At 39.5% G+C, this 12,855-nt stretch overlaps 1 protein-coding gene across 2 annotated transcripts in view; it reads right to left on the bottom strand.

The window, feature by feature from the left end:
* The window catches only part of LOC130187259 (cadherin-22), a 220,257-nt gene extending 211,944 nt beyond the window's left edge, over positions 1–8,313 (bottom strand). Inside the window, exons 1-2 of one of the 2 annotated variants that reach the window (XM_056404695.1) lie at positions 8,217–8,313; positions 7,047–7,208 (exon numbers count right to left, since the gene is read on the bottom strand). The gene's annotated coding sequence lies outside the window, so the exon portion shown is untranslated. Of the gene's footprint in view, positions 1–7,046; positions 7,209–8,151 lie in introns of both variants that reach the window. The other variant, XM_056404701.1, reaches the window with a different exon arrangement.
* Between the last annotated feature and the right edge of the window lie 4,542 nt (positions 8,314–12,855).

Raw genomic sequence — 12,855 nt, 5'->3', positions numbered from 1 at the left:
AGGATTAGGAGGGCCCTTCTTAAGACACTTCACTTTGCTGAGAACTGGCCAGCCAGCAGGACCCATGGGGGCCGGGGCCAGGCCCAGTCATGCTGATCCAGCGCGAGCCGCATGGGGAGTGCCAGTGGGGTGGTGAGAGCGACACACTCACAAAAAACAGAGGAGAAGCAGTGGCATGGCTAAAAACGAGGGTAGGGGTGGGAGAAGTAGAAATAGGGGGCTGTCACAGGGGAGCGAGGTGAAGAAGGCAACAGAGCAGCTATGACATCGAGAGATTGATAGAGACAGGCAAAGAAGACAGAAAAGGACAGTGGAGTGGGAAAGATGGTGGGTAAATGGAGAGAGCAAGACGAAGAAGGTAAAGGAGCACAGGATGAAAAAAGAAGGAGAGAGAGGGAGATAAGCAGAGAGGAGGATAAGCACCAGGCCAGGAAAGGCGAGAGCCCATGTAATTTCTATAATCCTCCTGGCATTTATACTTTCACCAGACAGATAATGAAAATGAAAAATAAAATGGAAAACTTCCCCTCTCAGACTGGGCACAGGATTTTTTTTTTTAATCTGTTGCACTGCTCAACGTTTTGCTTTTTTATTTTTCTCCTTGCCTCAGTGTGTTTTTGCTGAGTTGACAGAACTGTCAATGTGTTATTACTTAATGTCAAGGTAGATGTAAGTCACTAAGATAGATAGATAGATAGATAAATAGATAAACAGATAAACAGATAGATAGATTGGATTGATTGGACTGATTGGACTGATTGGACTGATTGGACTGATTGATTGATTGATTGATTGATTGATTGATTGATTGATTGATTGATTGATTGATTAACTACATTTATCTGAAAGTAGTAGTTGCTTTGAAAGGTTTAACAGACTACATCTAAATTCTATTCGACATTATATAAAGTCGTTAAAATTCACTTCACTTTGACCATCGACAAGTTAAAAATGCTGCTTACCATTTAATGCATTAGCAACTATCCAACAGAATAATACAACACTCTCACAGGGGCCGCTCTGTTGCTTAACAAGTGCTTTTTCATTCTCAAAGTACACTTTAATGCTAATATTTTTGTAAAATTAGGAATAAATGACTGAGTATTCATACAGGGGTTTTAAAACCTCTGTTCTACCACAACTAGACAGATGTGTGTTTTTTTTTTTTTTTAACTCTACAACAAATACTTATGAATTGTAGCAGTGTGTATAAAGATTCTCTCTTTCACCCTCTCTGCGGAACACACACACACAGACAGGAGATTGAACTGAAGTAATTGTGAGCAAGCTGGAGGGCAAGAGCCATGTCCAATTGTTTATAATGTGCATGGCATGAGAAAGCGGCTTCGATACACTTGTAAATCAGGACAGACAGCAGCAAGCCAATTAGAAAGATGTCACTGTTCATAGCCTACAATCCATGTTAGTGTTGCTTATGCTTGTCAGGATGATGAGACTTCACGGCAGAAACCAGTGCCCCAGTCATTCCGAGTCACTCACCAAACATCATTCTCCACAGAGGAAACATGTCGTTTACAGAGATAATCTTTACATGAAAAAGTGTGTTGAAACTTAAAGGTCATGAAGACCACTCCTAGCTACTAAAGCTACTAAAACTACTTTTAACAGACATAGACTTTCACAGGAGCCAGCTGTGTTCACAGTGAGGAGTTTTATATGTAAAATTCTCATGAGGATTTAAAAGCGGTTGTATGCTGCACCGACAGATACAAAAAGGGCTCCTCCCTCTTGAGTGAAATATTAAGATGAAAGAAAATTGCAGTGCTTTCTAGGTGGTGCACAAAGCACCTCACTCTCATCTACAGCTCCTTCTGGACTCAAACAAACCTGTCCCCTTTTTCTAAGCACATCACAATTAACCTCAAGTACAACCAGGTCAGAACAAAGTCATTCCAGTCATTTTCAGTCATTTCTACAACTCTGATGATGCCACTGCCCCTAATTCTTCCTGAAAACTCACTCTGTGATTGGCTGAACCAACAGCCAGATTAATGTTTTCTTACAGCCCTAGGCGAACTAATGTAATTGCAAAAAGGAAATGCACAAAAGCCAAATGTACTAATCACCACCAAATCCCAGTATTATGTTACCTCCAAGGATGTGTATGATCAAGAGAACATGAGGAAAAACTCTGTTTATCAGTGTTGAATTATGTTTGTTACGTTATAGTCCTTGAAAGTCCTCCACAACTTTAGCCTCTGTATTGCAAGTTTATTTAGTATGGGTTAATTTTCAAGGCAGTTTAATTGATTTTTCCTATTCAGTATGATCTAAATTAACTGTATGTGAGACAGCAAATGCATGTAGACCAAATGCGCAGTTCAAAATGATCTATCAGAACTTCACAAACTCTCACCAGCTGTCACAGTTTGCTACTTTGTTTTTCAGGTAACTTCTTTGAATTTCACCAAGCCTGTGCAGGTCACGCTTAGCGTGGTTATAACAACCCCAGCAGCCCTCCAAGCATCTGTCACAAATATTTCACTACCAACCAGAGGCGCACTGTCAGGAGAGGCAAACCAGGCAAATGCTTGGGGCCCCAAGGGGATGGTCCCTCATGTTGGCACAGTTTGCAATGACATCCATAAACCCCCTTAAACCTCCCATAAAGACACTGCTATTGCCCCAAATCCCCCCTAAGTTGGGCCCCCTGGTGATTTGTGCTTTAGCTAGTATATACCCATTGCCTGCATGAGAGGCATTCAGGGAACATCTGTAAATTTTAGTTATTCGATGGGCTTCAGGATCAATCTAGGATCACCACTGCTTCCAACTGGACCTTTTTACAAGGTACAAGCTGTGTTTACACGACTACCCGCTCCCACAAATTTTGGGAATTGGGCCGTTTGCTGTACATGTATAATGTGGGACAAACAACACTATGTGCAGAAGAGCTGCCAATGACAGAACAGGTTGAAATAACATGAACAGGAGAATTAAACTATTTTCACACAAAAATGAGCGTGAGTTAGCAGGTTTTTTAAACATAGGTAAAAAAGGAAATTGACCTCCTTTCACACTGCCGGGTTTGCCTTTCTGTTCACACTGAGAGGACACACAACTGCAGGTAGCAACGTCATCGCATGCACCTACGGAGCATACACATACACAGATTCAAAGAGTAAGCTGCTCGCTGCCGTGCAGACTGACAAAATGCATCCATCTCATCCCATCCCCAGGTTGGTGCTGTGTGTCAGAGCCTCTGTGTGAAACTCTACTTTCAGTGATTGTGTGTTTTTTAAAACTTATTTCGGAGCTCTGCTCTCTCTTGTATCCCTGATCGCAGCACTCACTCAGCAGAAGGTGAAGCCGCACTGTTCCTGGTTTAAAAGCGCCATGCTAGGTAGGTGACAGGTCTGTTTACAGTGTTTGTGTGCTCTGAAAGACAACACAGCACCTGGGTGTCATGTTTACATCTCTGCCATTCGGAGCTGGAGCTGATAAATAACGTGATAAATAATGTGTAACCTACACTACTGCTCAAAAGTTTTAGAACACCCCATTTTTCTAGCTGTAATTTAAACATATAACGTATAAACAGTGTTTCTGATATTAGAGCATAGAAAAAATAAACAGCTGGAGATTTTAAAAACAAGGAATCATGGGATCTTCTTGTTGAACTAAATTCAACCTAAACTTTTGACTCATCCAGCAGCCAAACACACAACTGGCGTTCTTTCTACAATGAAATATTTTCAAGTTCCTGCAAATGTGTTGCTCTTGCAGTTTGCTTTTCTTTCACCTTTCACCAGCTCAATGGGGTTTAAGTCTGGAGACTGTGCTGGCATGTCATCATTTGGAGCCACCGTCTGGTGCTTTTCTTATAAAGTTTTGAGTCATTATCTGGCTATAGGATCCTTTGACTTCCTTTGTTACTCACATTTTTGTCAAAATTTGTCAAATTAGCAATATACAGTACTACAGTATAGTCTTGTCCTAATAATACATCAGAGGGTGTGGTAACACAACACTGCTTTTGTACAGACAGAGGGTTTGTAAGTCATCAACAAAAGTTGGGACACCTGTAGGAGGTGGTTGCATTAACTTTCAAGGCTTCATTTACTTTCATTGCTGCATGAAAGCGCCAAGTTAACTGGTTTCTTAAAAGACCTGTTGTCTGTTAAATTTATATGGTTTTTTTTCGGGGGGTGTCGAGTGGCGCAGTGGGTTGAGCAGGCGCCCCACATGTAGAGGCCACAGTACTCGCCGCAGCAGGCCCCGGTTTGAATCCCGCATCGGACGGCCCCTTACTGCATGTCATTCCCCCTCTCTCTGCCTCCCCAATTGCCTGTCTCTCTCTACTATCCTGTCCAATAAAGGCACAAAAGCCCCAAAAAATATACTTAAAAAAATGTATATGATTTTTCAGTTCACGGTGACCTAAACTTCTCTGTTTTTACAGTGGGGAGTTTCAAATGTACCTATGTGTCACATAAGGTTATTCACTGGACTTGAACTGCTTAAATTTCAATAAAAACTTTACAAATGTGGGTGTTCTAAAACCTTTGATCGGTAGCGTAAGCATAATTAGATGATGTTGATCAGTGGTGATCAGGTGCCAGTGCTTGGTCTATGTCAGTGAGGGCCGGGTTCTGTCACTAAAAGGACTGACAGAGGGCTTTTGAATGGCTTTTCTCCTGGATCCAGTTTTGCTGTCGCGGCACAATGTAACTATCTGCCTTTACAGCTGTCCAAATTCATTCTCACTGCTCACACAGCGCTCAAAGCACAGAACATTTCTGCTCAGTTTATCCAGGAAGTAGAAAGAAAAGGACCGTAGCAAGATGTTCAAATATAAGTCTATGGTTGAAGTCCCACACTAGAATCATGGATTTAAAATAATTTACTGCTGTAGGTCTCTAAATATTTGCCACACCATTTTGTCGCTTAAAAGTATAAAAGTAATGGGGGTACTTGAACAAATTTTAGGCTCCATTTAAGGATTTGCTTCTGTATTCAAATTGAAACAACGTCTTCCCTATTATAGGCTGGTAGAATTCATTTTATTTCTGCCTGCATTCCCTCCAATTTTTAAATCTGATCTGAGGTGCTGGCATGTTACTCATATGTCCTACATTAGTCTCAAATGGCAAAATGTTCAGTGCAGATAACCTGGTCTGCATCCTCTATACAAAACATTTGATAACATATGCTTTACAGATGAAATAACAGTGAAAGAGCACATTAAAGAGACAGTTAATAAAAAAACAAGTACAAAGTGTACAATTGGACAAGTGCACAAACCACTAGTAACACAATGTTATGAAATTGATTAAAGGTCAGGGAAAACAATTGAGTTTTACGATGCCTTTTCTCTGTGCCTTTGCAGAAAGCTGCTCCAAAATCAAAGAGCAGCATCTGCTAAAGACCAGAGAAATTAAGTCAAAGTCTCTCTTGTGGAAGTCAAGTATGTTTTCTAAATCCCCAGTGCCTGGCATGATGCCTAATGAACATGGTTTCCGACGTAGTCAACAGTAAACCAATATTACTTTTACAAGATTGCATGATTTTAAAGCATCTTAATTTAGTTGGTAATTTTCAGCATGGCATGCTTTTAAATTATCAGCACCCCAGTACATTAACATTAGTTGGTTTAAACTGTACATATTAAGGTTTCTGGTGCTCATAAGCAGCTGAAGAGACATTTCACAGCAGGCATTCATTGTTTTTCCCACCTCAGTGGGTTGAATGCACAGAGAATGACGCCTTTGCCACTGTGGATTATTAAAAAACGCAGCATTAACTTTTGTACTACAATTTTACCCATAAATATCTTGTTTAATTAGGGAAAAGTAACCTATGACATGGTGCTTTCTAAAGCCAAACATTTATCGTAAGCCAACGGAATGAGGATGACACAACAGTACAAACATTTCAATGAACCCAGCAAAGCATAAAGTTTAGAGAAGACACCAGTGGGTCCTCCCTGCTGAAAGGAGCAGTCAGGCAAGCTAAGGCTTAGTGAATAGTGACAGTAGTAACCACATCTGGATCTCGTCTCCCTAAGTGGTTATACTTTACATAAACTCCCTCAAAATAATGTTGAAACACAGCCAGAGCTTTAAAGCATGTTTTATATGCTCATGGTGTCAAAAGACTGACTTTAGTTTTAAAAGCAGACCTTTATGATTTCCTTTAGTTGGAATACTTGAAATAATGTAATAGTGTGGAGTGGAGTCCATTTGAAATAACTGTTCTTTAAAGCTTCAATCTGCGTTTGATGCAAATGATTGAGGACGGTGATCGCTGTAAATTAACTATTCAATCTCCATATGACGGTATAAGTATGAAGCACAGAGTGAAGATGGATGCGTAAAAGCTGACAAATGAGCAGGATAATAATAGAGGTGTATAAGTACAGTAAGTGTGTCTTCCATTGATTTTTATATACACCTTAACTTAGGTACTGCAGGGTATTTCCTGGCTGAAAATTAGGTGGGGGTGGTACCAAGCCGTACGCCCGGGATGGGGGGGGCATTTTTGCAAAAAAAAAAAAAAGAAAAGAAAAACATACTCGATGGGATGTAACGTTAATTTAGAGGAAACTTTTCAAGAACCTGGGTGTGCTTTGAAGTAAAAGAGATAATATTTATCCGTAGGGTTGCCACCTTTTATGTAAAAGAAGGTGGCAACTGGTTTGGTTTTACTTGACATTATATTATTCACAGCACTTTGAGGACATAACATGAACGAAAATATGGGACAAATTGCGTCCCGTATTGATTCAAATCCACAGAGTACCTACAGAACAAGTACTAGAATAATTTTATTTTCAAATACAAGACGGGTGGCTGGGCGGCGGTGTTCAAACCCTGTACTGTACATAGAATAGAAACATGGTTGTGATGCCTTCCTGGCACTGACAACAGTTGTATGCAAGTTTTCCACATCAGCTATGTTTTAGTTAGTAACAATGTCTGACTACAGTCAGGTGAACTTTTGATCTCATACTCATAGTGTCACAATGCTAGCAAATAGGCCACATTAACATTACTTTTTGTTTTTGAATTTGTTTGCCATCTTACCAGGAGCTGGATGGGTGAGTTGATCATCAGTTTCATCTGGTCTGAGACGTGGTAGGTTGGTGCAAAAGAGCCAAAAGAGGATGAACACTCCTTCCGGTGACTCCAAAGCAGTCTTATTTCCATGCCGGATGTTCATAAAAGGGTAGCTGACCACTGGTTAACCTGCATTTAAAAATCATGTTTTGTTCAACATTAGAGGGTGAGGGAATTCCGTAACCACACTGTACTGTCAGGACATCTAAAGTTCTGCTGGGTGCAGTCAGCAGGAGCACAAAAGCTGCTGATGGTCAAGAAATACCCCAAACTGAAGGCTACCGGCCTGTTTATCCACGTCTGGTTTGCTACATCTACATGTCACAGGCTCACAGTGAAATACTTGGTTGATATTATCATCTGGCATTCACCCAGCCTGCATCAACTCTGCTAATGCTCTTGACTGTGAACATGGCTGCCATCACCTGAACTTATAGTTCTGATCTAAACTTCACTTTATACACTGAATACACAATTGCAGAAAACATTTACATATGTACTATGTACCTAAATACAGTACTGTTTATTATGCTATGGTAAAAAAATCACATTAAACGTATACAAAATGTAAACACATTTTCACACCTGTATTAGTAAAACTATGTTTAGCACAACTCCTCAATAATTACTTTGCTGTTTGAAAACGTTGCATTACCCTGGTAACTGCATTACCTGTTTAGTTAGCTCAAATGCCTGCTAATCTTTGCTTGTTGACAGATTTTTCTAGCAGTATCATTTAATTTTTACTCTGTCTCTTATACACAAAACACTGTTTAAAGTGCTGGGGTTGGTCTGCTTTGATTTTACATTTTACCCTGCTCTAACTGACCATTAATGATAGATGTTGGCACTTTTACTAGCCTGTGAATTACTTATGCTAACTTCTAAAGCTAATCCCTCATGCTAATTGCTAACGCTTCCAGCACATACACGCATCCCAGTCTTGCACTTCAACTCAAACTTCACTGTATTATCCGCACCTAAAATACATATTCATTGTGTTTACTGACGTTTATGCTCTATTTTTATACTGTGTGTTGTCACCCAAACAATCACTTTATATAACTCTTACCTGGGCAAAAACATATTCATGATAATAGCAACACTATTCTTATCAACTTTACTATCGCTATTTACCGAGAAACAGGCTCGAGGCGGCGAGGGATGCGCACTGATGCAGCTGAGCTCAGACCGCCATCTGTTGACATTTTTTATATTAGCACTGACACACACGTGACATGCACGTACAGTATAATACAGGTAAACTACAGAACATAATATGAAAGGGTAAAAACACTCATGTGAATAGGAGCCCAGACAGTGCATGTAAATATATTTCCAACCTAAAACCCTAAAAACTAAATGGTCCCTGAAACATATATCCTATCATTTCAAACATCAATCCAATAGGCAATATACAAAATCATATATATATGGTGTGTGCAAATAACAGCACCATTTCTGAAGTTCACAGCTGTTCAGGCTGTACAAGTTTAAATATATTTTTGTAGAAACTGCTGCTTTAAGCTCTTTTTAAAACAGACCCAGAGTATAACATTTTATAGTGTTATGAAGCTGATTCCACACCTGTTTAATTTTGTTACTAGTCATTTTGAAGACCTACGTGATGTTTTGCCATAGATTAAACAGCAGCACCGAACAATATACACAAGCAGAGCTGAAATGATTAGTCGATTTATCAATTAGCTGATTGCGAGAAAATTAATCTGCAACTATTTTGTCTTTTTTTTAAGCAAAGACACCAAACGTGTCATGGTTCCAGACACTGAAATGTGAAGATTATACTTTTATAGGTTACTTTTACTGAAGTAACATTTTCATGTCAGGACTTTTACTTGTAACAAACTATTTTTACACTGTGTTTTTAGCGCTTTTGTCTAAGGAAAGGATATGCTGGTTTTCTGAACCAGCCCTAACATTATACTGTATTGTTCATCAAGAACATTGTGCATTTCGTCCACTAATACATTATGGGGCACATACATATCTTAAAAGTAAAAGATGCAATGTTTGTATGTGGTGACTTTGGAGTAACGTAATGTAAAGAGTAATGTAACTAATTACTAATTTTGAGTAATTAGTGAAAACTTAATAACAACCTTAGAAACCTACCCAACACTGTATGATCTGTACTGGTCCCTTATAAATATATTTAAAAAAAATAAATAAATAATAAATAATAAAATAAAAATTTTTGGATTCAGGTGGAGCTAACAACCGCAGTGTTTTGTACATGATTTCATGAGCAATTAACACAAGGTTTATCTCTCTTTTACCATGTGTCTTACTTTATTCTATCATTCCACCTCCTTCATTCCTCCCTTCCCTTCTGAATGGGAGTGGATCAATGAGTTTGGCAGTGCACAAATTATACAGCCACACAGGCATACAAAAAGCTGACAGAGGCCAGGACAGAGTGTGTGCTGGTCTCTGCTAACACAAAAACCCATTCAACCTCTGAGGGCAGATTCAGCTGTGCTGGGGTGGTGCCAGGGGGATGTGCATCTTTGCTTAATGTTTTCTGTCGATGGAGCAGAAACATAGTTTGTTTTAGACCTGTCATGGCCTGTTGGGGGTTTGCTCGATGGTGAAATGCCCTAATACATATTGATAATGATACACTGATGGTAATGGTAATAAACCACCTTTGTCATGGTACTCAGGCATAGGAGAGTAGAATGGATTAGCCCAGGTATTATTTTCCCTTTCTTGGCCATATTTCACAGCTGCTCTGTGAAACACCAAGCCAAGCTCATTGCATATTCTGCAAAGCACATAGCATATGGTGTTGTATTAAAAATTTGGAGGTAAATCCAGAGTTATGAAGCAGTTGAAGCAGCACTTGGAGGCCCAATGCAGCAAAACACCTTAATGTCAGTCACTAATCTAGTTGCAGGTGTTCAGAGAAGCAGAGCTCAATTAAACCAAATTGGCGTTCACACAGTTATTCAAATTAGTTTAGAATCAAACACTCACGAACCAAATATGCTTACCTGGGCAGAATCACCCTCTTCCCTTCAACTCCTTCCCTGCCCCCCCCCCCCCTCGTACTAAGACACTGTCAGAATGGGAGGAGCTGAAATAAAAATGAATTTACATTTAAATCAACTTGGAAGCTGAACAAAAATGCGATCTGGGTCTGTGCTTTTCCCACTGCCTTAATCAAAGTTTTGACGTGATGACACACGCCCCGGGAGAAGTTGCCAGGCCTGTATCTCAAGAGAGAACCAAGGTAATAAGTTATTAATGTACTGCCCACGCTGCAATTAAGCACCAATTAAAACCACAGGTTGTGTGTCTGAAATATTACCAGACTCAAAACCTTTTAGAACTCTCTCTGGCTTCCAGCTCATTTATAACTGAGTCTCATAAACTACATGTCATTTCCTGATTATAGTGCAGAATATTGAAAAGTAGCTGTGTTTGGGTCTCACAAAAAAACCCATTAGAAGAGCACATCAAGTGGCATTTTCCTATTTTTGGAAATTATTTGTCCTTCAGTATAAAAATTTCTCAGTAAAATGAACCACGATTACTCACTGAACATTTCAGATTCAGCAATTACATGAATCTGTCATTCCCTCTGTACAATCTACAAGTGGTACTATATTGCCATTCGTGATCATATCTTTATTCACTGTGCATGTATCTGATCTATCTGATCTGATCTGATCTGGAGTTACTGCATGCAAGGGATAAATAAATAAAGTTGTATTAGATTAGATAAAATCCAGATTTGCTGTAGCAGATGTGGTACTATCAGAATTTGAATGACACTGACATCACTGAATGTACAGTATCTTACTGTGGTGTTATAGGTGTGATATAGGCTAAGCCAAAGTATGTAGAAAACATGCACATGTATGATAGCTTTTTTAACTATAGCTGAGGCTGACAAAGTGCACAGCCATGTTTGACGACGTACAGCTAAGTCAGTCACCTTGAATCAGAAATGTAAGCCTCAGTTTTTATTTTTTAGTCCTCCATAATTCTTTTACCTGCATTCACAGTTTCTTTCCCTTCTGCCATACCTTTTTTTTCCCTTTCTATTTTGATTTCTCTTAATGTCCTCCTGCCTGCATCCCTCTCTCCCTATCACATTCCCTGGCTCAGTGGAGAGGAAGATCAGTCAAACTATTCCATTCACTTCATATCAAATCGGGCCCATTCTCCCTCCAGGTCATCTCTCTCTCCCTCTGTCTCTATCCCTCTGTCTTCTTCCCCATATCTTATATAGTGTCTCTGGTGGACTAAAAGCAGATCAGTCAATCACTCCAGTACATCCCCTTCCCATCCAATCTGACTATTTCTCTCTTGATATTATCTTCATCTCACCCTCTCTTGCTCTGTCCGTGTGAATGTGTGTGTGCATTAGTTCCTGCCTGTCTGTCTGTCTCTTTGTGTGGCTTTCTCTGTCTCTCTGGTCCAGTAGATAGGGATCAGTCAAATCCAGTGGGATATGAACAGCATGTTAACACAGCCCAAAGCATCCATGGGAAACGTGGCCAGGGATGGAAGGCCAGTTGAGGCTAAGTGAGCCCGCCACTGTCAGCAAGAGGGAGAAAATGGCCTGGTGATACACTCGGTCGGAAACTCACACCTGAGGTTGCTGACAAATTTGGAGGAAATTAAGGCCAGTGGGGCAGTTGTGACAAAAGAAAGGTAAAGTGACATTTAATGAAAGTGTGCTGGCTGTCCTTACTTTCCTAAAAACTTCTGTTAAACAAACTTCTGCTGCCAAGAGTGTTAGCGGCCTTAACAAGAGTTCCAGGAGGACTATGACCTTCCACGCAAGGCAAAAATAAATTAAAGTTGAACATGACTGAATAAAACTGAGAACTGAATTTCGAAGCGCATATGATGAAAAAACAGCCTTTTTCCACAAGGTGTGGAGATACAGGAAAGTGTGATCACATGACATAGTCAAAAAACTTTTCTTCTGAGATGACTGGAAAGAAAATGCCTGGATAGTTACATCCTTGTATTTGTAAGATGAGTGTAATAACTTACAGAAATATGTTGCAATTATGCAGCGCAGTAAAAAAGTTTAAAAACAACTCCTCTGGAGCACAACCATGTAAACAACCTCTAATTTATTATTTAGCTCAGAGATGTGGTTCATCACACATGAAAAGGCTTAAAGGTAACACATGATATTGAGAACTAATCTTTTAGTCACTCTGCTTTAGATGTTTTGCTTAAAGAGCAGTGGGGTTGTTGTGTGTTCTGTCTATGACATTGCATCATTACGCAGTTTCTATCTCGTATCTACATCCTGCTTTACGTAGAAACTTTGGAGTCCAACCAGCTTTACTGATGAAACGCCTCCAGGGGAACATTAATGAGCAATTTTCTGATAGTGCAAACTCATTTCCCTTGCAGTTAACATAATACCAGCAGTTCAGTCTGTGAATATAGAACTTGTTGCATTTTCTCAGTTAAATGTGTACAAAGAGGAGACCTTTGTTGTTTAACAAATTGCCTAAACTTAGGCATCGAAAATGGACAATGATGTAAGTGTTGACTACTTAGTTTGCTGTAGTTAAATTTTTTTCATGTTATTCATAGTTGAAAGTACTGATTCCATTGCCTGCACTTGATGTGTCACTTGTCACCAGTTCTTACCTCTGTTCTGTAGGAATCTCTTTCAAAATGAGCACTTTTGGTGAAATGAAGTTTGCTGTTACCAATCTTTGCAATGGCCACTGTTTTCAATGCATTTCATTATATATATATGTATATATATAGACTAGTT

The sequence above is a fragment of the Seriola aureovittata genome, chromosome 2 (genome assembly GCF_021018895.1).
Source record: "Seriola aureovittata isolate HTS-2021-v1 ecotype China chromosome 2, ASM2101889v1, whole genome shotgun sequence".
Lineage (NCBI taxonomy): Eukaryota > Metazoa > Chordata > Actinopteri > Carangiformes > Carangidae > Seriola > Seriola aureovittata.
The sequence above is the reverse complement of the archived record's forward strand: the minus strand, read 5'-3'. Positions and strand labels throughout refer to the sequence as shown.